This window comes from Drosophila mauritiana, unplaced genomic scaffold, assembly GCF_004382145.1.
Source record: "Drosophila mauritiana strain mau12 unplaced genomic scaffold, ASM438214v1 U_251, whole genome shotgun sequence".
NCBI lineage: Eukaryota > Metazoa > Arthropoda > Insecta > Diptera > Drosophilidae > Drosophila > Drosophila mauritiana.
Genome location: NW_022881386.1, coordinates 1,783 through 26,252, shown reverse-complemented (window position 1 = coordinate 26,252; position 24,470 = coordinate 1,783). Strand labels below are relative to the sequence as shown.

Here is a 24,470-nt window from a genome sequence, read left to right as displayed (position 1 = left end):
ATCACTTAGATGGGTAGCTCCAATGTTAAGGCTAAGACGTTTGAGTAACATTAAATGGCCTCACCTCACGCAAAACGAGGTAGCCAGTTTCCTCGAAGCCGAAAAACAACGGGCCCGAGATAGATTATTTGCAGAACAACATGAATTGTTATCGCGTCCGGCAATAGAAAATATTGGGCGAACAAATTGTACCTCTCAGTTGATGGCAGCGGACTCCGTGAAGCGGGCCATTGGGGACCGCAACACGGGTGGGTTAATCAACCCACGCGTTTACTAACAGGAAAGGAATATATAGACGGTATTCGTCTGCGGATAAATGCCCTACCCACGAAGTCTCGTACTACAAGGGAAGGCACGAATTGGAACGACAGTGTCGTGCAGGATGTGACGCTCCCGAAACAACAAACCATATAATGCAAAAATGTTACCGATCGCATGGGAGGCGCGTAGCTAGACACAACTGCGTAGTAAATCGAATCAAGCGGGGACTTGAGGAGAGAGGCTGCGCGGTCATTGTTGAACCAAGTCTGCAGTGCGAATCCGGCCTTAATAAACCGGACCTGGTGGCACTACGACAAAATCACATTGATGTGATCGACATACAAATTGTGACAGACGGACACTCTATGGATGATGCGCACCAGCGCAAAATCAATAGATACGACAGACCGGACATACGAACTGAATTGCGTCGCAGATTCGAAGCCGCAGGTGACATTGAATTCCATTCTGCCACCCTGAACTGGAGGGGATCTGGAGTGGTCAATCCGTTAAAAGATTGATAGCGAAGGGTCTCCTCAGCAAATATGATAGTCATATCATTAGCGTCCAGGTTATGAGAGGCAGTCTCGGTTGTTTTAAACAGTTCATGTACCTGAGCGGGTTTTCCCGAGATTGGACTTAGCTAAAACGTTTGGTTCAAAACATTTGCTTGCTGTCTTGGCATAACATCAATAAAGGCATAAACATCGCAAATAATGGTAATATATAAATGGCTATGAGGATGGTTTTAGTACGTAGGCGTTGCGGAACTTCGGTTCAGCAATGAATCGTGCATGCTAGGAAACTGAAGTGTTGACAGACCTAGTATCTTTCGATAGATTTCCATACCTCCGCGATCAAAAAAAAAAAAAAAAAATAGCCAAATGCCTCGTCATCTAATTAGTGACGCGCATGAATGGATTAACGACGGACGTGTTTTCGTTGCGCTCGTGTACAGATTGCGAATAACTAGGTTTTCCTTGTTGGAAAGTAATTAAATCGGTGATTTAGTGCTCCGCGGAAGTCGAGTGAAAATTGTCGAGTGTTAAAAACAAGCGGTTTGGAAATTATTAACAATAAACTATTGGAAATTTCCACTCCGCACGTGCTGCGAGGCGAGCTTACGAGTAAGTTTTTCGAGTAAGCTTTTGAGCAGCCTGTCAAAAAGCTTATTGGTGGCAGTCACTGCTAGGGTTTGTGTATAGGGACAGTTTTAGTGCTACCAGACGCTACCGATAGGTGGAGCTCTAGAGCATCTACCTTTTGTCACTGAGCAAACGAGCATACGGTTGCTGGCGTCGACGGTAGGAGGAGCCACCATCGGAGTTATGCCGATCGAGAGCGACAGCAGCGTGAGTGCCTTGAGCGGAAGTAGTGCTTCGAGGAAGTCCAAACGACGCAGGCGCAGAAGCCATCTGGCCTCTAAGAGCTCGGCGCCGACGCAGGCGAAATTGGTTGCCCTGGCATCGAATGGAGTGCCAGAACCCGTTGGTGTACTGAGGAGGCGTTTTCGTCGCTGGAGGACGCCCGGGCGGCTACCCCCCCCCACGCTGCTGCCACCGCTGTTGATCCTACTGCTGCCCCTGCTGGCCGACCACACTGCTGCCTCCGCCGTTTCCACTGCTGCTAAAATTGTTGCCACCACTGCCACTGCCGCTACCGCTGCCGCCCGTGCTGGGCAAGCAGCCATGATGGCAGAGCTGTCGGCCACCCAGCGCATGTGAGAAGCAGCTTCCGCAGCCTAGGAGAAGTGGACACGGAAGAGCTCTCGTATGCTATCAGCCGCTACGATGAGCTGGTGCTGGCGTTAATGCTCCGGTGTGGAGAACTGGAGACGCGGCTCGCTATGCCGCCACCGCCGCCGCCGTCGTCGAATCCGTTAAAGAATACGGCCGCCAATGCTCCCCAGATGCCACAGGTTGCACCCATCGCTGCCCCGCGGACCACCAAGGTTCGCGAGACGTGGTCAGCGGTGGTGAAGTGCGACGACCCTGCGCTATCGGGGAAAGCTATAGCGGAAAAGGTGCGAACGATGGTTGCACCCTCCCTCGGAGTCAGAGTACATGAGGTACGTGAGCTCCGTCGAGGTGGTGGTGCGATCATTCGTACTCCTTCAGTTGGAGAGCTGCAGAAGGTGGTAGCATCAAAGAGGTTCGCTGAAGTTGGGCTAAATGTGGCACGGAATGCGGCCGAGAAGCCGAAGGTCGTCGTCTATGACGTCGACACAGCTATCGGCCCTGAGGAATTCATGCAGGAGCTGCATGGAAATAACTTCGACAGCGATATGACTATGTCCCAATTTAAGAAGTCCGTGCACCTGGTGACCAAGGCGTGGTCGGTAACCGACGGCGCCACAGTAAATGTAACGCTAGAGGTAGACGACCGCGCGATGGCGAAGCTTGATGTAGGTCGTGTCTACATCAAGTGGTTCTCATTCCGATGCCGAGCACAGGTCCGCACATACGCCTGCCACAGATGCGTGGGTTTCGACCACAAGGTCAGCGAATGCCGGCAGAAGGACAATGTCTGCCGCCAGTGCGGGCAACAAGGCCACACCGCGGCAAAGTGCCAAAACCCGGTGGACTGCCGGAACTGCCGTCACAGAGGGCAACCCTCGGGGCATTACATGCTCTCGAACGTGTGCCCGATATACGGGGCGTTGCTGGCGAGGGTGCAAGCTAGACATTAATGTTTAGCTTCATCCAAGCGAACTGTGGCCGAGGCAGAGCAACGACCATCGAGCTCGGAGTCCGACTCAGGAGATCGGAGTCTATGTTCGCGCTGGTGCAGGAGCCGTATCTCGGCGGGGACGGAATGGATGTGCTGCCTGAAGGAATGAGAATTTTCACCGATCGGCGAGGGAAGGCAGCCATCCTAGTAGATCAACAGGAAGCCATCTGTATGCCAGTGGAGACCCTCACCACGGATTATGGCGTATGTCTGGTCGTTAAAGGGAGCTTTGGCTCAATCTTCCTTTGCGCCGCATACTGCCAGTTCGATGCACCTCTGGAACCGTACCTCCGGTACATGGATGCGGTCCTGCTGCAGGCCAGCAGAACCCCCGCAATCCTGGGCCTCGACGCGAATGCAGTGTCCCCCATGTGGTTTAGCAAACTCTCTCGTCATGCCGAGGGGCAAGCTAACTACAGACGGGGTGAGCTGCTGTCAGAGTGGATGCTGGAGGCAAGAGTCGCCGCCCTAAACCAGTCAACAGAGGTGTACACGTTCGACAATCACAGAGCTACTAGCGATATCGACGTGACAATCGTCAATGAGGCAGCATCTATGTGGGCCACATATGAGTGGAGAGTGGACGAGTGGGAATTGAGTGACCACAACATCATTACTGTTGTGGCCGAACCAACTACCGCGCGCGCAGTTGAGAGCATAGCTCCTGTGCCGTCCTGGAACTTCTCCAATGCACGTTGGCGATTGTTCAAGGAGGAAATGGTGAGTAGAGCAGCCGAACTTCCGGAAAACTTCTCAGAGTCGCCGTTGGACCAGCAAGTTTCGACCCTGCGCAGTATAGTACATAATGTATGTGATATTGCGCTGGGAAGAAAGTCAATTCGATCGCCCAACAGGAGAGCACGTTGGTGGACTGCCGACCTCTGCGCTGCAAGGCGCGAAGTCCGGAGACTTCGTCGCCTACTCCAAGATGGAAGGCGTCGTGATGACGGTGCCGCTATAGAGCGTGTAGTGGTCGAGCTGAGGCGGGCCTCAGCCAACTACAAGAAGCTCATTGGGAGGGCGAAAATGGATGACTGGAAACGCTTCGTGGGAGATCATGCCGACGACCCATGGGGGCGCGTCTACAAGATTTGCCGAGGCCGCAGAAAGTGCACGGAGATTGGGTGCCTCCGCGTGAATGGCGAGCTCATCACTGATTGGGGTGACTGTGCACGAGTGCTCCTCCGCAATTTCTTCCCAGTTGCGGAGTCCGAAGCACCGACTGCCATCGCGGAGGAAGTCCCACCGGCCCTCGAAGAATTCGAGGTTGATGCATGTGTTGCCCGGTTGAAGAGCAGGCGCTCTCCCGGCTTGGACGGCATCAATGGCACTATCTGCAAGGCAGTCTGGCGCGCCATACCCGAGCACCTAGCATCGTTGTTTTCCCGATGCATCCGATTAGGATACTTTCCCGCTGAGTGGAAGTGCCCACGAGTTGTCTCGCTGCTCAAAGGGCCAGATAAGGACAAGTGTGAGCCCTCCTCATATAGAGGAATATGCTTGCTGCCAGTCTTTGGTAAGGTGCTCGAGGCCATCATGGTGAATCGTGTGAGAGAAGTTCTTCCGGAAGGCTGCAGATGGCAGTTTGGATTTCGCCAAGGACGATGTGTGGAGGATGCTTGGAGACACGTGAAGAGCAGTGTTTGTGCCAGCCCGGCGCAATACGTGCTCGGCACATTCGTGGACTTCAAAGGAGCATTCGACAACGTCGAATGGAGTGCTGCACTCCGCCGACTAGCAGACTTGGGATGCCGGGAGATGGGCTTGTGGCAGAGCTTTTTCTCCGGCCGAAGAGCAGTGATCCGAAGCAGTTCCGGTACTGTGGAAGTACCGGTAACTAGAGGCTGCCCGCAGGGGTCAATCAGTGGCCCATTTATCTGGGACATTCTGATGGATGTACTGCTTCAGCGTCTCCAGCCGTATTGCCAGCTGAGTGCATACGCGGATGACTTGCTGCTTCTCGTCGAGGAAAATTCCCGAGCTATGCTAGAGGAAAAAGGAGCACAGCTGATGTCCATCGTAGAAGCGTGGGGAGCGGAAGTTGGCGTTGCCGTCTCGACCAGCAAGACGGTAATAATGCTGCTAAAAGGTGCCTTGAGACGTGCGCCTACGGTGAGGTTTGCTGGAGCGAACCTTCCGTATGTGCGTAGCTGTCGGTACCTTGGCATCACGGTCAGTGAAGGAATGAAATTCCTCACGCACATAGCTTCGCTTCGCCAGCGGATGACCGGAGTCGTTGGAGCATTGGCGCGTGTGCTTCGAGCCGACTGGGGCTTCAGTCCTCGAGCCAGGCGGACCATATATGACGGACTCATGGCACCTTGTGTGCTGTTTGGTGCCCCGGTATGGTATGACACCGCCGAGCAAGTAGCCGCCCGGAGACGACTAGCCTCCTGCCAGAGGCTAATCCTGCTTGGATGCCTTTCGGTATGCCGAACAGTGTCCACAGTGGCACTGCAGGTACTTGGTGGAGCTCCCCCGCTTGACTTGGCTGCTAAGTTTTTAGCGGTCAAATACAAGCTGAAGCGTGGATACCCGCTGGAGGAGAACGACTGGCTATATGACGAGGACACTACGTGTCTAAGCTGGAAGCAGAGGAAGACTCGCCTAGAAGAGTGCTTACTGCAGAGTTGGCAGAACAGATGGGATGATGACAGCGAACCAGGACGGGTGACGCATAAATTCATCCCATATGTCACTCTCGCCTATCGGGATCCAAGATTTGGATTCTCGATGAGGACGTCTTACCTGCTGACAGGTCACGGGTCGTTTAACGCATTTTTGCAAGGGAGAGCCCTCAGCGATACCACTGCTTGCGCTTGTGGAGATCCATATGAGGACTGGATGCACATATTGTGCGCTTGCCCCCTATATGCAGATTTGCGGAACCTCGATGGACTTGGAGTGCAGCGCCTTGGCGAAAACTGGACCTTCGATAGAATCCTGGAAGATCAACAGAGGACTCAACGGCTGGCAGTGTTTGCGGACGAAGTGTTCCGTAGGAGGAGGGGTGTTTAGCCCAACAACTTCGCCGTGTGGTTAGCGGGCGAGAATACTTCCACAGTCCGCTATTGCTTGTCGTAAGAGGCGACTAATATAGCCATAGGTCCCTCTAACCCTGCTTGTCGGAGCAAAAGGAGGAGGCCCACCGAGCCTCTCTTTCGGTACCACGGGTTGTGCAGCTATCCAAGACTGCACATTGAGGTAGGCCCCTGGTGGGAGTATCGTGGTGGCTGTGGTTGGTACCCATATCGCGGGTAGAGCCTTCGTGTTCGACGTTTGAGTTACGGTGCTAGTTGCGCAAAACTCGGGTGCTGTGACCCAGAGATCAGTAGAGATTTTAGGTAGATCTCGCTCCTCAGCAAGGGGGAGTGCTTGCCCGGCAAGCAAGTACTCGAATTGCTACCGGGGTGGTCGCTATGTACATAGCTATAGCTTCTAGTCCGGGACGCTTGTCTGGCGTATCCAGACACATACACCATGTTGATACATGCACCACTTGTGGGTGTTCAGGGTGTCGTGGTTGTAATCCCTTCAGTGTGGAACACGCCACGTAAAACAAGTTCGGAGAGATCTGAAAAGTCGTCGTTGTCCCTATCTACTATCTAGCGAAACCACAGCCAAGGGAACGGGCTTGGAATAATTAGCGGGGAAAGAAGACCCTTTTGAGCTTGACTCTAATCTGGCAGTGTAAGGAGACATAAGAGGTGTAGAATAAGTGGGAGATATTAGACCTCGGTTTGGTATCGTCAATGAAATACCACTACTCTTATTGTTTCCTTACTTACTTGATTAAATGGAACGTGTATCATTTCCTAGCCATTATACGGATATATTTATTATATCTTATGGTATTGGGTTTTGATGCAAGCTTCTTGATCAAAGTATCACGAGTTTGTTATATAATCGCAAACAAATTCTTTAATAAAACGATGCATTTATGTATTTTTGATTTGAAAATTTGGTATAACTCCAATTACTCAGGTATGATCCAATTCAAGGACATTGCCAGGTAGGGAGTTTGACTGGGGCGGTACATCTCTCAAATAATAACGGAGGTGTCCCAAGGCCAGCTCAGTGCGGACAGAAACCACACATAGAGCAAAAGGGCAAATGCTGACTTGATCTCGGTGTTCAGTACACACAGGGACAGCAAAAGCTCGGCCTATCGATCCTTTTGGTTTAAAGAGTTTTTAACAAGAGGTGTCAGAAAAGTTACCATAGGGATAACTGGCTTGTGGCGGCCAAGCGTTCATAGCGACGTCGCTTTTTGATCCTTCGATGTCGGCTCTTCCTATCATTGTGAAGCAAAATTCACCAAGCGTTGGATTGTTCACCCATGCAAGGGAACGTGAGCTGGGTTTAGACCGTCGTGAGACAGGTTAGTTTTACCCTACTAATGACAAAACGTTGTTGCGACAGCATTCCTGCGTAGTACGAGAGGAACCGCAGGTACGGACCAATGGCACAATACTTGTTCGAGCGAACAGTGGTATGACGCTACGTCCGTTGGATTATGCCTGAACGCCTCTAAGGTCGTATCCGTGCTGGACTGCAATGATAAATAAGGGGCAATTTGCATTGTATGGCTTCTAAACCATTTAAAGTTTATAATTTATTTTATAAACGACAATGGATGTGATGCCAATGTAATTTGTAACATAGTAAATTAGGAGGATCTTCGATCACCTGATGCCGCGCTAGTTACATATAAAAGCATTATTTAATACAATGACAAAGCCTAGAATCAATTGTAAACGACTTTTGTAACAGGCAAGGTGTTGTAAGTGGTTGAGCAGCTGCCATACTGCGATCCACTGAAGCTTATCCTTTGCTTGATGATTCGATAAATAAATGATTTTTCCTGTAGCCAAACAAACACCTCGTCATCAATTTAGTGACGCATATGATATTGTCCCTATCATATAATTTTTGATATAAAGACTTTAAAGAATTATATCAAGTTGCCAAATACCTCGTCATCAATTTAGTGACGCATATGATATTGTCCCTATCGTATAATTTTTGATATAAAGACTTTAAAGAATTCTATCACGTTGCCAAATACCTCGTCATCAATTTAGTGACGCATATGATATTGTCCCTATCATATAATTAATATAAAGACTTTAATGAATTGTGTCAAGTTGCCAAACACCTCGTCATCAATTTAGTGACGCATATGATATTGTCCCTATCATATAATTTTTGATATAAAAACTTTAAAGAATTGTATCAAGTTGCCAAATACCTCGTCATCAATTTAGTGACGCAATGATATTGTCTCTATCATATAATTAATATAAAGACTTTAATGAATTGTGTCAAGTTGCCAAACACCTCGTCATCAATTTAGTGACGCATATGATATTGTCCCTATCATATAATTTTTGATATAAAAACTTTAAAGAATTGTATCAAGTTGCCAAATACCTCGTCATCAATTTAGTGACGCATATGATATTGTCCCTATCATATAATTAATATAAAGACTTTAATGAATTGTGTCAAGTTGCCAAACACCTCGTCATCAATTTAGTGACGCATATGATATTGTCCCTATCATATAATTTTTGATATAAAAACTTTAAAGAATTGTATCAAGTTGCCAAATACCTCGTCATCAATTTAGTGACGCATATGATATTGTCTCTATCATATAATTAATATAAAGACTTTAATGATTTGTGTCACGTTGCCAAACACCTCGTCATCAATTTAGTGACGCATATGATATTGTCCCTATCATATAATTAATATAAAGACTTTTTAAAGAATTGTATCAAGTTGCCAAACACCTCGTCATCAACTACTATATTATGGTTGCGCCGACCTCTCATATTGTATTCTCTTATGTCTTCATAGGATTTTGGCAATTATACGAGTAAATTAAATAATATACATATGAAAATGATTAATTATTATATGTATAAGGGAAAAAATGCTGAAATATTCCCATATTATCTTAGTATTATAGAGGAAAGACCGTTGCCGACCTCTGATATTGTTCAAAACTTATGTATTTATTTGATTTTGGCAATTATATGAGTAAATTAAATAATATACATATAAAATGATTAAATATTATATGTATAAATGTATAAGGGAAAAAATGATGAAATATTCCCATATTATCTTAGTATTATAGAGGAAAGACCGTTGCTGACCTCTGATATTGTTCAAAACTTATGTATTTATATGATTTTGGCAATTATATGAGTAAATTAAATAATATACATATGAAAATTATTAATTATTATATGTATAGGGGAAAAAATGCTGAAATATTCCCACATTCTCTTAGTATTATAGAGAAAAGCCATTATAGTGAGAGGGTATAGTAGTGTAAACGACCGGAATTACGACAGAGGGTTCAAAAACTACTATAGGTAGGCAGTGGTTGCCGACCTCTCATATTGTTCAAAACTTATGTATACATATGATTTTGGCAATTATATGAGTAAATTAAATAATATACATATGAAAATTATTAATTATTATATGTATAGGGGAAAAAATGCTGAAATATTCCCACATTCTCTTAGTATTATAGAGAAAAGCCATTATAGTGAGAGGGTATAGTAGTGTAAACGACCGGAATTACGACAGAGGGTTCAAAAACTACTATAGGTAGGCAGTGGTTGCCGACCTCTCATATTGTTCAAAACTTATGTATATTCATATGATTTTGGCAATTATATGAGTAAATTAAATAATATACATATGAAAATTATTAATTATTATATGTATAAGGGAAAAAATGCTGAAAATATCCCACATTCTCTTAGTATAATAGAGAAAAGCCATTATAGTGAGAGGGTATAGTAGTGTAAACGACCGGAATTACGACAGAGGGTTCAAAAACTACTATAGGTAGGCAGTGGTTGCCGACCTCTCATATTGTTCAAAACTTATGTATTCATATGATTTTGGCAATTATATGAGTAAATTAAATAATATACATATGAAAATTATTAATTATTATATGTATAGGGGAAAAAATGCTGAAATATTCCCACATTCTCTTAGTATTATAGAGAAAAGCCATTATAGTGAGAGGGTATAGTAGTGTAAACGACCGGAATTACGACAGAGGGTTCAAAAACTACTATAGGTAGGCAGTGGTTGCCGACCTCTCATATTGTTCAAAACTTATGTATTCATATGATTTTGGCAATTATATGAGTAAATTAAATAATATACATATGAAAATATTAATTATTATATGTATAAGGGAAAAAATGCTGAAAATATCCCACATTCTCTTAGTATAATAGAGAAAAGCCATTATAGTGAGAGGGTATAGTAGTGTAAACGACCGGAATTACGACAGAGGGTTCAAAAACTACTATAGGTAGGCAGTGGTTGCCGACCTCTCATATTGTTCAAAACTTATGTATTCATATGATTTTGGCAATAAAATGAGTAAATTAAATAATATACATATGAAAATGATTAATTATTATATGTATAAGGGAAAAAATAATCATATTATATATGAATAATGGAAAAAAATGAAATGTTCCTATAATCTCTTAATATATAAGAGAATAGCCCGTATGTTGGGTGGCAAACGGAATTGAAAATACCCGCTTTGAGGACAGCGGGTTCAAAAACTACTATAGGTAGGCAGTGGTTGCCGACCTCCCGCATTATTCGAAATATTTATTTCGGATTATGTTTATATTGGTTACATACAATAAAGTATATTATTATCCGTACAAATTTGTTTCTCAGTTCTATAGAACACGGGACTTGGCTCCGCGGATAATAGGAATATACGCTTTATAGATAATATCGTTGAAACAAAAGTCAAGTTTCTATTATATATAGAATAACAAATCGTTTCCATATATTATCGTTAATTTTTGGAGGCAGGCAAATATTAATTTATTACCTGCCGTATAGTTGGATTATTATATCGTTACGGTATAATACAAATATGGATTCTTATGAAAGAAATATAAAATTATATATTAAATGTGGAAATATTATCATATGCGCTTGGTTTTATGTTATATATTACCAGAGATATATATGAAAAGAGATAAATTTTAAATTTATCTTCAAAATGCAAATGATTTAACTTAATATTTATATTGGTTAAACAAAAATTGTACATGTGTGGATACAATAATTATGTATGTTGGAAATAAAATGATATTTTATAATGAAATATGTATGTATAAAAAGATAAAATTATAGAAATATATATATTACAATAATTAGATGAAATTCTTGTTATATTGGTAAAACAAGTATAAATTAAAAATGAAAATATGGATTACGAATGCTATATAAAAATGGCCGTAATCGAATGGATTTTTTACTTATATATTTAAAATTTTACCCAAAGGCGAAATATTGAATTTTATTCAATATAATAAAAATCATGGAATTATATAAAGTGAAAAATCTATATATCTATATATCTATTATATTGCTTATTTCGATTCAAAATATATGAATGGAATATGAAGGAAAAACATTATTCTGGTTGATCCTGCCAGTAGTTATATGCTTGTCTCAAAGATTAAGCCATGCATGTCTAAGTACACACGAATTAAAAGTGAAACCGCAAAAGGCTCATTATATCAGTTATGGTTCCTTAGATCGTTAACAGTTACTTGGATAACTGTGGTAATTCTAGAGCTAATACATGCAATTAAAACATGAACCTTATGGGACATGTGCTTTTATTAGGCTAAAACCAAGCGATCGCAAGATCGTTATATTGGTTGAACTCTAGATAACATGCAGATCGTATGGTCTTGTACCGACGACAGATCTTTCAAATGTCTGCCCATCAACTTTTGATGGTAGTATCTAGGACTACCATGGTTGCAACGGGTAACGGGGAATCAGGGTTCGATTCCGGAGAGGGAGCCTGAGAAACGGCTACCACATCTAAGGAAGGCAGCAGGCGCGTAAATTACCCACTCCCAGCTCGGGGAGGTAGTGACGAAAAATAACAATACAGGACTCATATCCGAGGCCCTGTAATTGGAATGAGTACACTTTAAATCCTTTAACAAGGACCAATTGGAGGGCAAGTCTGGTGCCAGCAGCCGCGGTAATTCCAGCTCCAATAGCGTATATTAAAGTTGTTGCGGTTAAAACGTTCGTAGTTGAACTTGTGCTTCATACGGGTAGTACAACTTACAATTGTGGTTAGTACTATACCTTTATGTATGTAAGCGTATTACCGGTGGAGTTCTTATATGTGATTAAATACTTGTATTTTTTCATATGTTCCTCCTATTTAAAAACCTGCACTAGTGCTCTTAAACGAGTGTTATTGTGGGCCGGTACTATTACTTTGAACAAATTAGAGTGCTTAAAGCAGGCTTCAAATGCCTGAATATTCTGTGCATGGGATAATGAAATAAGACCTCTGTTCTGCTTTCATTGGTTTTCAGATCAAGAGGTAATGATTAATAGAAGCAGTTTGGGGGCATTAGTATTACGACGCGAGAGGTGAAATTCTTGGACCGTCGTAAGACTAACTTAAGCGAAAGCATTTGCCAAAGATGTTTTCATTAATCAAGAACGAAAGTTAGAGGTTCGAAGGCGATCAGATACCGCCCTAGTTCTAACCATAAACGATGCCAGCTAGCAATTGGGTGTAGCTACTTTTATGGCTCTCTCAGTCGCTTCCCGGGAAACCAAAGCTTTTGGGCTCCGGGGGAAGTATGGTTGCAAAGCTGAAACTTAAAGGAATTGACGGAAGGGCACCACCAGGAGTGGAGCCTGCGGCTTAATTTGACTCAACACGGGAAAACTTACCAGGTCCGAACATAAGTGTGTAAGACAGATTGATAGCTCTTTCTCGAATCTATGGGTGGTGGTGCATGGCCGTTCTTAGTTCGTGGAGTGATTTGTCTGGTTAATTCCGATAACGAACGAGACTCAAATATATTAAATAGATATCTTCAGGATTATGGTGCTGAAGCTTATGTAGCCTTCATTCATGGTGGCAGTAAAATGTTTATTGTGTTTGAATGTGTTTATGTAAGTGGAGCCGTACCTGTTGGTTTGTCCCATTATAAGGACACTAGCTTCTTAAATGGACAAATTGCGTCTAGCAATAATGAGATTGAGCAATAACAGGTCTGTGATGCCCTTAGATGTCCTGGGCTGCACGCGCGCTACAATGAAAGTATCAACGTGTATTTCCTAGACCGAGAGGTCCGGGTAAACCGCTGAACCACTTTCATGCTTGGGATTGTGAACTGAAACTGAACTTGGAATTCCCAGTAAGTGTGAGTCATTAACTCGCATTGATTACGTCCCTGCCCTTTGTACACACCGCCCGTCGCTACTACCGATTGAATTATTTAGTGAGGTCTCCGGACGTGATCACTGTGACGCCTTGCGTGTTACGGTTGTTTCGCAAAAGTTGACCGAACTTGATTATTTAGAGGAAGTAAAAGTCGTAACAAGGTTTCCGTAGGTGAACCTGCGGAAGGATCATTATTGTATAATATCCTTATCGTTAATAAACATTTGTTATAATACAAATAAATACAATTTACCAAAATAAAAATATTACAAAATGATTCCACGGAATCAAAAGTTAAAGTCAAAATAAAATGAAGATGGCTTTTATTTTATATGTGGGGCTTGGCAACCTCATAAAAAGACTTTAACATTATTAATGTTGTTGTGCGTATTTGTGGCAGTACCTACTACAACAATGGCGTTTCCTATAAAAACAAATTCTCGAAAATGGAAATCGAAGAAACTGAACAAAATTTGAAAGTAGAAGTCGAATTAAAATTAAAATAATTTTGAATGTGGTATTCAAAATAAGTGTGTGTGTATATGGACCATAATATACACGCGTTGCGAATATGTATTGTTCATCTATGTTATGAGCATACGTTGGCTAATGCAACAACCTAAAATATACAATGTTTGTACCTGTCATCCATCAGGTTAATGTTTTATATAAATTTTGCAGTATGTGTCACCCAAAATAGCAAACCATAACCAGATTTTTATGATACATAATGCTTATATGAAACTAAGACATATCGCAACATTTATTTTTAGGTATAAAAATAAATTTATTGAAGGAATTGATATATGCCAGTAAAATGGTGTATTTTTAATTTCTTTCAATAAAAACAATATTGATATTATATAAAAATGAATTATAAAACTCTAAGCGGTGGATCACTCGGCTCATGGGTCGATGAAGAACGCAGCAAACTGTGCGTCATCGTGTGAACTGCAGGACACATGAACATCGACATTTTGAACGCATATCGCAGTCCATGCTGTTATGTACTTTAATTAATTTTATAGTGCTGCTTGGACTACATATGGTTGAGGGTTGTAAGACTATGCTAATTAAGTTGTTTATAAATTTTTTATAAGCATATGGTATATTATTGGATTAAATAATGATTTTATTCATAATATTAAAAAAGAAATGAAAAACATTATCTCACATTTGAATGTGAAAAACGAAGAGAAATATTTTCTTTTTCAATCAAATAATACTGAGAAATGTCTAGCATAAAAAATTGAAATATTTTTCATCTAGAATTGTCTCTTATTAATGATTCGGAAAAAGAAAAATCTTGGTTTTGTTATTATTCTTCGTTGGTTCGTTAAATGGATAAAAAATAACTTTGCTTACAAGAACTATTGGAACTATTTATAACGAATTTAATTGATTGTTTTATCATTTATATATAAAGAATTTATGGCAAAAAATAGTTATATATACAACCTCAACTCATATGGGACTACCCCCTGAATTTAAGCATATTAATTAGGGGAGGAAAAGAAACTAACAAGGATTTTCTTAGTAGCGGCGAGCGAAAAGAAAACAGTTCAGCACTAAGTCACTTTGTCTATATGGCAAATGTGAGATGCAGTGTATGGAGCGTCAATATTCTAGTATGAGAAATTAATGATTTAAGTCCTTCTTAAATGAGGCCATTTACCCATAGAGGGTGCCAGGCCCGTATAACGTTAATGATTACTAGATGATGTTTCCAAAGAGTCGTGTTGCTTGATAGTGCAGCACTAAGTGGGTGGTAAACTCCATCTAAAACTAAATATAACCATGAGACCGATAGTAAACAAGTACCGTGAGGGAAAGTTGAAAAGAACTCTGAATAGAGAGTTAAACAGTACGTGAAACTGCTTAGAGGTTAAGCCCGATGAACCTGAATATCCGTTATGGAAAATTCATCATTAAAATTGTAATATTTAAATAATATTATTAAGAATAATGTGCATTTTTTCCATATAAGGACATTGTAATCTATTAGCATATCCCAAATTTATCATAAAATATAACTTATAGTTTATTCCAATTAAATTGCTTGCATTTTAACACAGAATAAATGTTATTAATTTGATAAAGTGCTGATAGATTTATATTATTACAGAGCGTTAATTTTTCGGAATTATATAATGGCATAATTATCATTGATTTTTGTGTTTATTATATGCTCTTGTATGATTAACAATGCGAAAGATTCAGGATACCTTCGGGACCCGTCTTGAAACACGGACCAAGGAGTCTAACATATGTGCAAGTTATTGGGATGTAAACCTAATAGCGTAATTAACTTGACTAATAATGGGATTAGTTTTTTAGCTATTTATAGCTAATTAACACAATCCCGGGGCGTTCTATATAGTTATGTATAATGTATATTTACATTATTTATGCCTCTAACTGGAACGTACCTTGAGCATATATGCTGTGACCCGAAAGATGGTGAACTATACTTGATCAGGTTGAAGTCAGGGGAAACCCTGATGGAAGACCGAAACAGTTCTGACGTGCAAATCGATTGTCAGAATTGAGTATAGGGGCGAAAGACCAATCGAACCATCTAGTAGCTGGTTCCTTCCGAAGTTTCCCTCAGGATAGCTGGTGCATTTTAATATTATATAAAATAATCTTATCTGGTAAAGCGAATGATTAGAGGCCTTAGGGTCGAAACGATCTTAACCTATTCTCAAACTTTAAATGGGTAAGAACCTTAACTTTCTTGATATGAAGTTCAAGGTTATGATATAATGTGCCCAGTGGGCCACTTTTGGTAAGCAGAACTGGCGCTGTGGGATGAACCAAACGTAATGTTACGGTGCCCAAATTAACAACTCATGCAGATACCATGAAAGGCGTTGGTTGCTTAAAACAGCAGGACGGTGATCATGGAAGTCGAAATCCGCTAAGGAGTGTGTAACAACTCACCTGCCGAAGCAACTAGCCCTTAAAATGGATGGCGCTTAAGTTGTATACCTATACATTACCGCTAAAGTAGATGATTTATATTACTTGTGATATAAATTTTGAAACTTTAGTGAGTAGGAAGGTACAATGGTATGCGTAGAAGTGTTTGGCGTAAGCCTGCATGGAGCTGCCATTGGTACAGATCTTGGTGGTAGTAGCAAATAATCGAATGAGACCTTGGAGGACTGAAGTGGAGAAGGGTTTCGTGTGAACAGTGGTTGATCACGAGTTAGTCGGTCCTAAGTTCAAGGCGAAAGCCGAAAATTTTCAAGTAAAACAAAAATGCCTAACTATATAAACAAAGCGAATATAATACACTTGAATAATTTTGAACGAAAGGGAATACGGTTCCAATTCCGTAACCTGTTGAGTATCCGTTTGTTATTAAATATGGGCCTCGTGCTCATCCTGGCAACAGGAACGACCATAAAGAAGCCGTCGAGAGATATCGGAAGAGTTTTCTTTTCTGTTTTATAGCCGTACTACCATGGAAGTCTTTCGCAGAGAGATATGGTAGATGGGCTAGAAGAGCATGACATATACTGTTGTGTCGATATTTTCTCCTCGGACCTTGAAAATTTATGGTGGGGACACGCAAACTTCTCAACAGGCCGTACCAATATCCGCAGCTGGTCTCCAAGGTGAAGAGTCTCTAGTCGATAGAATAATGTAGGTAAGGGAAGTCGGCAAATTAGATCCGTAACTTCGGGATAAGGATTGGCTCTGAAGATTGAGATAGTCGGGCTTGATTGGGAAACAATAACATGGTTTATGTGCTCGTTCTGGGTAAATAGAGTTTCTAGCATTTATGTTAGTTACTTGTTCCCCGGATAGTTTAGTTACGTAGCCAATTGTGGAACTTTCTTGCTAAAATTTTTAAGAATACTATTTGGGTTAAACCAATTAGTTCTTATCAATTATAACGATTATCAATTAACAATCAATTCAGAACTGGCACGGACTTGGGGAATCCGACTGTCTAATTAAAACAAAGCATTGTGATGGCCCTAGCGGGTGTTGACACAATGTGATTTCTGCCCAGTGCTCTGAATGTCAAAGTGAAGAAATTCAAGTAAGCGCGGGTCAACGGCGGGAGTAACTATGACTCTCTTAAGGTAGCCAAATGCCTCGTCATCTAATTAGTGACGCGCATGAATGGATTAACGACGGACGTGTTTTCGTTGCGCTCGTGTACAGATTGCGAATAACTAGGTTTTCCTTGTTGGAAAGTAATTAAATCGGTGATTTAGTGCTCCGCGGAAGTCGAGTGAAAATTGTCGAGTGTTAAAAACAAGCGGTTTGGAAATTATTAACAATAAACTATTGGAAATTTTCCACTCCGCACGTGCTGCGAGGCGAGCTTACGAGTAAGTTTTTCGAGTAAGCTTTTTGAGCAGCTGTCAAAAAGCTTATTGGTGGCAGTCACTGCTAGGGTTTGTGTATAGGGACAGTTTTAGTGCTACCAGACGCTACCGATAGGTGGAGCTCTAGAGCATCTACCTTTTGTCACTGAGCAAACGAGCATACGGTTGCTGGCGTCGACGGTAGGAGGAGCCACCATCGGAGTTATGCCGATCGAGAGCGACAGCAGCGTGAGTGCCTTGAGCGGAAGTAGTGCTTCGAGGAAGTCCAAACGACGCAGGCGCAGAAGCCATCTGGCCTCTAAGAGCTCGGCGCCGACGCAGGCGAAATTGGTTGCCCTGGCATCGAATGGAGTGCCAGAACCCGTTGGTGTACTGGAGGAGGCGTTTTCGTCGCTGGAGGACGCCCGGGCGGCTACCCCCCCCCACGCTGCTGCCACCGCTGTTGATCCTACTGCTGCCCCTGCTGCCGACCACACTGCTGCCTCCGCCGTTTCCACTGCTGCTAAAATTGTTGCCACCACTGCCACTGCCGCTACCGCTGCCGCCCGTGCTGGGCAAGCAGCCATGATGGCAGAGCTGTCGGCCACCCAGCGCATGGTGAGAAGCAGCTTCCGCAGCCTAGGAGAAGTGGACACGGAAGAGCTCTCGTATGCTATCAGCCGCTACGATGAGCTGGTGCTGGCGTTAATGCTCCGGTGTGGAGAACTGGAGACGCGGCTCGCTATGCCGCCGCCGTCGTCGAATCCGTTAAAGAATACGGCCGCCAATGCTCCCCAGATGCCACAGGTTGCACCCATCGCTGCCCCGCGGACCACCAAGGTTCGCGAGACGTGGTCAGCGGTGGTGAAGTGCGACGACCCTGCGCTATCGGGGAAAGCTATAGCGGAAAAGGTGCGAACGATGGTTGCACCCTCCCTCGGAGTCAGAGTACATGAGGTACGTGAGCTCCGTCGAGGTGGTGGTGCGATCATTCGTACTCCTTCAGTTGGAGAGCTGCAGAAGGTGGTAGCATCAAAGAGGTTCGCTGAAGTTGGGCTAAATGTGGCACGGAATGCGGCCGAGAAGCCGAAGGTCGTCGTCTATGACGTCGACACAGCTATCGGCCCTGAGGAATTCATGCAGGAGCTGCATGGAAATAACTTCGACAGCGATATGACTATGTCCCAATTTAAGAAGTCCGTGCACCTGGTGACCAAGGCGTGGTCGGTAACCGACGGCGCCACAGTAAATGTAACGCTAGAGGTAGACGACCGCGCGATGGCGAAGCTTGATGTAGGTCGTGTCTACATCAAGTGGTTCTCATTCCGATGCCGAGCACAGGTCCGCACATACGCCTGCCACAGATGCGTGGGTTTCGACCACAAGGTCAGCGAATGCCGGCAGAAGGACAATGTCTGCCGCCAGTGCGGGCAACAAGGCCACACCGCGGCAAAGTGCCAAAACCCGGTGGACTGCCGGAACTGCCGTCACAGAGGGCAACCCTCGGGGCATTACATGCTCTCGAACGTGTGCCCGATATACGGGGCGTTGCTGGCGAGGGTGCAAGCTAGACATTAATGTTTAGCTTCATCCAAGCGAACTGTGGCCGAGGCAGAGCTGCGACCATCGAGCTCGGAGTCCGACTCAGGAGATCGGAGTCTATGTTCGCGCTGGTGCAGGAGCCGTATCTCGGCGGGGACGGAATGGATGTGCTGCCTGAAGGAATGAGAATTTTCACCGATCGGCGAGGGAAGGCAGCCATCCTAGTAGATCAACAGGAAGCCATCTGTATGCCAGTGGAGACCCTCACCACGGATTATGGCGTATGTCTGGTCGTTAAAGGGAGCTTTGGCTCAATCTTCCTTTGCGCCGCATACTGCCAGTTCGATGCACCTCTGGAACCGTACCTCCGGTACATGGATGCGGTCCTGCTGCAGGCCAGCAGAACCCCCGCAATCCTGGGCCTCGACGCGAATGCAGTGTCCCCCATGTGGCTTAGCAAACTCTCTCGTCATGCCGAGGGCAAGCTAACTACAGACGGGGTGAGCTGCTGACAGAGTGGATGCTGGAGGCAAGAGTCGCCGCCCTAAACCAGTCAACAGAGGTGTACACGTTCGACAATCACAGAGCTACTAGCGATATCGACGTGACAATCGTCAATGAGGCAGCATCTATGTGGGCCACATATGAGTGGAGAGTGGACGAGTGGGAATTGAGTGACCACAACATCATTACTGTTGTGGCCGAACCAACTACCGCGCGCGCAGTTGAGAGCATAGCTCCTGTGCCGTCCTGGAACTTCTCCAATGCACGTTGGCGATTGTTCAAGGAGGAAATGGTGAGTAGAGCAGCCGAACTTCCGGAAAACTTCTCAGAGTCGCCGTTGGACCAGCAAGTTTCGACCCTGCGCAGTATAGTACATAATGTATGTGATATTGCGCTGGGAAGAAAGTCAATTCGATCGCCCAACAGGAGAGCACGTTGGTGGACTGCCGACCTCTGCGCTGCAAGGCGCGAAGTCCGGAGACTTCGTCGCCTACTCCAAGATGGAAGGCGTCGTGATGACGGTGCCGCTATAGAGCGTGTAGTGGTCGAGCTGAGGCGGGCCTCAGCAAACTACAAGAAGCTCATTGGGAGGGCGAAAATGGATGACTGGAAACGCTTCGTGGGAGATCATGCCGACGACCCATGGGGGCGCGTCTACAAGATTTGCCGAGGCCGCAGAAAGTGCACGGAGATTGGGTGCCTCCGCGTGAATGGCGAGCTCATCACTGATTGGGGTGACTGTGCACGAGTGCTCCTCCGCAATTTCTTCCCAGTTGCGGAGTCCGAAGCACCGACTGCCATCGCGGAGGAAGTCCCACCGGCCCTCGAAGAATTCGAGGTTGATGCATGTGTTGCCCGGTTGAAGAGCAGGCGCTCTCCCGGCTTGGACGGCATCAACGGCACTATCTGCAAGGCAGTCTGGCGCGCCATACCCGAGCACCTAGCATCGTTGTTTTCCCGATGCATCCGATTAGGATACTTTCCCGCTGAGTGGAAGTGCCCACGAGTTGTCTCGCTGCTCAAAGGGCCAGATAAGGACAAGTGTGAGCCCTCCTCATATAGAGGAATATGCTTGCTGCCAGTCTTTGGTAAGGTGCTCGAGGCCATCATGGTGAATCGCGTGAGAGAAGTTCTTCCGGAAGGCTGCAGATGGCAGTTTGGATTTCGCCAAGGACGATGTGTGGAGGATGCTTGGAGACACGTGAAGAGCAGTGTTTGTGCCAGCCCGGCGCAATACGTGCTCGGCACATTCGTGGACTTCAAAGGAGCATTCGACAACGTCGAATGGAGTGCTGCACTCCGCCGACTAGCAGACTTGGGATGCCGGGAGATGGGCTTGTGGCAGAGCTTTTTCTCCGGCCGAAGAGCAGTGATCCGAAGCAGTTCCGGTACTGTGGAAGTACCGGTAACTAGAGGCTGCCCGCAGGGGTCAATCAGTGGCCCATTTATCTGGGACATTCTGATGGATGTACTGCTTCAGCGTCTCCAGCCGTATTGCCAGCTGAGTGCATACGCTGATGACTTGCTGCTTCTCGTCGAGGGAAATTCCCGAGCTATGCTAGAGGAAAAAGGAGCACAGCTGATGTCCATCGTAGAAGCGTGGGGAGCGGAAGTTGGCGTTGCCGTCTCGACCAGCAAGACGGTAATAATGCTGCTAAAAGGTGCCTTGAGACGTGCGCCTACGGTGAGGTTTGCTGGAGCGAACCTTCCGTATGTGCGTAGCTGTCGGTACCTTGGCATCACGGTCAGTGAAGGAATGAAATTCCTCACGCACATAGCTTCGCTTCGCCAGCGGATGACCGGAGTCGTTGGAGCATTGGCGCGTGTGCTTCGAGCCGACTGGGGCTTCAGTCCTCGAGCCAGGCGGACCATATATGACGGACTCATGGCACCTTGTGTGCTGTTTGGTGCCCCGGTATGGTATGACACCGCCGAGCAAGTAGCCGCCCGGAGACGACTAGCCTCCTGCCAGAGGCTAATCCTGCTTGGATGCCTTTCGGTATGCCGAACAGTGTCCACAGTGGCACTGCAGGTACTTGGTGGAGCTCCCCCGCTTGACTTGGCTGCTAAGTTTTTAGCGGTCAAATACAAGCTGAAGCGTGGATACCCGCTGGAGGAGAACGACTGGCTATATGACGAGGACACTACGTGTCTAAGCTGGAAGCAGAGGAAGACTCGCATAGAAGAGTGCTTACTGCAGAGTTGGCAGAACAGATGGGATGATGACAGCGAACCAGGACGGGTGACGCATAAATTCATCCCATATGTCACTCTCGCCTATCGGGATCCAAGATTTGGATTCTCGATGAGGACGTCTTACCTGCTGACAGGTCACGGGTCGTTTAACGCATTTTTGCAAGGGAGAGCCCTCAGCGATACCACTGCTTGCGCTTGTGGAGATCCATATGAGGACTGGATGCACATATTGTGCGCTTGCCCCCTATATGCAGATTTGCGGAACCTCGATGGACTTGGAGTGCAGCGCCTTGGCGAAAACTGGACCTTCGATAGAATCCTGGAAGATCAACAGAGGACTCAACGGCTGGCAGTGTTTGCGGACGAAGTGTTCCGTAGGAGGAGGGGTGTTTAGCCCAACAACTTCGCCGTGTGGTTAGCGGGCGAGAATACTTCCACAGTCCGCTATTGCTTGTCGTAAGAGGCGACTAATATAGCCATAGGTCCCTCTAACCCTGCTTGTCGGAGCAAAAGGAGGAGGCCCACCGAGCCTCTCTTTCGGTACCACGGGTTGTGCAGCTATCCAAGACTGCACATTGAGGTAGGCCCCCTGGTGGGAGTATCGTGGTGGCTGTGGTTGGTACCCATATCGCCGGTTACGGTGCTAGTTGCGCAAAACTCGGGTGCTGTGACCCAGAGATCAGTAGAGATTTTAGGTAGATCTCGCTCCTCAGCAAGGGGGAGTGCTTGCCCGGCAAGCAAGTACTCGAATTGCTACCGGGGTGGTCGCTATGTACATAGCTATAGCTTCTAGTCCGGGACGCTTGTCTGGCGTATCCAGACACATACACCATGTTGATACATGCACCACTTGTGGGTGTTCAGGGTGTCGTGGTTGTAGTCCTTCAGTGTGGAACACGCCACGTAAAACAAGTTCGGAGAGATCTGAAAAGTCGTCGTCGTTGTCCCTATCTACTATCTAGCGAAACCACAGCCAAGGGAACGGGCTTGGAATAATTAGCGGGGAAAGAAGACCCTTTTGAGCTTGACTCTAATCTGGCAGTGTAAGGAGACATAAGAGGTGTAGAATAAGTGGGAGATATTAGACCTCGGTTTGGTATCGTCAATGAAATACCACTACTCTTATTGTTTCCTTACTTACTTGATTAAATGGAACGTGTATCATTTCCTAGCCATTATACGGATATATTTATTATATCTTATGGTATTGGGTTTTGATGCAAGCTTCTTGATCAAAGTATCACGAGTTTGTTATATAATCGCAAACAAATTCTTTAATAAAACGATGCATTTATGTATTTTTGATTTGAAAATTTGGTATAACTCCAATTACTCAGGTATGATCCAATTCAAGGACATTGCCAGGTAGGGAGTTTGACTGGGGCGGTACATCTCTCAAATAATAACGGAGGTGTCCCAAGGCCAGCTCAGTGCGGACAGAAACCACACATAGAGCAAAAGGGCAAATGCTGACTTGATCTCGGTGTTCAGTACACACAGGGACAGCAAAAGCTCGGCCTATCGATCCTTTTGGTTTAAAGAGTTTTTAACAAGAGGTGTCAGAAAAGTTACCATAGGGATAACTGGCTTGTGGCGGCCAAGCGTTCATAGCGACGTCGCTTTTTGATCCTTCGATGTCGGCTCTTCCTATCATTGTGAAGCAAAATTCACCAAGCGTTGGATTGTTCACCCATGCAAGGGAACGTGAGCTGGGTTTAGACCGTCGTGAGACAGGTTAGTTTTACCCTACTAATGACAAAACGTTGTTGCGACAGCATTCCTGCGTAGTACGAGAGGAACCGCAGGTACGGACCAATGGCACAATACTTGTTCGAGCGAACAGTGGTATGACGCTACGTCCGTTGGATTATGCCTGAACGCCTCTAAGGTCGTATCCGTGCTGGACTGCAATGATAAATAAGGGGCAATTTGCATTGTATGGCTTCTAAACCATTTAAAGTTTATAATTTATTTTATAAACGACAATGGATGTGATGCCAATGTAATTTGTAACATAGTAAATTAGGAGGATCTTCGATCACCTGATGCCGCGCTAGTTACATATAAAAGCATTATTTAATACAATGACAAAGCCTAGAATCAATTGTAAACGACTTTTGTAACAGGCAAGGTGTTGTAAGTGGTTGAGCAGCTGCCATACTGCGATCCACTGAAGCTTATCCTTTGCTTGATGATTCGATAAATAAATGATTTTTCCTGTAGCCAAACAAACACCTCGTCATCAATTTAGTGACGCATATGATATTGTCCCTATCATATAATTTTTGATATAAAGACTTTAAAGAATTATATCAAGTTGCCAAATACCTCGTCATCAATTTAGTGACGCATATGATATTGTCCCTATCGTATAATTTTTGATATAAAGACTTTAAAGAATTCTATCACGTTGCCAAATACCTCGTCATCAATTTAGTGACGCATATGATATTGTCCCTATCATATAATTAATATAAAGACTTTAATGAATTGTGTCAAGTTGCCAAACACCTCGTCATCAATTTAGTGACGCATATGATATTGTCCCTATCATATAATTTTTGATATAAAAACTTTAAAGAATTGTATCAAGTTGCCAAATACCTCGTCATCAATTTAGTGACGCATAT

General features: G+C 44.6%; 2 non-coding genes and 1 pseudogene across 2 annotated transcripts; all 3 read left to right on the top strand.

Moving 5' to 3' along the window:
• Positions 1-11,481: 11,481 nt before the first annotated feature.
• Positions 11,482-13,467, top strand: LOC117149582. The gene has a single exon (XR_004460393.1). It is a non-coding gene; the product is annotated as a small subunit ribosomal RNA (ribosomal RNA).
• Positions 13,468-14,153: 686 nt separating this feature from the next.
• LOC117149581 lies at positions 14,154-14,332 on the top strand. Its single transcript, XR_004460392.1, has one exon. It is a non-coding gene; the product is annotated as a 5.8S ribosomal RNA (ribosomal RNA).
• Positions 14,333-14,727: 395 nt separating this feature from the next.
• On the top strand, positions 14,728-24,040 carry LOC117149583 (annotated as a pseudogene).
• The last annotated feature ends 430 nt before the right edge of the window (positions 24,041-24,470 follow it).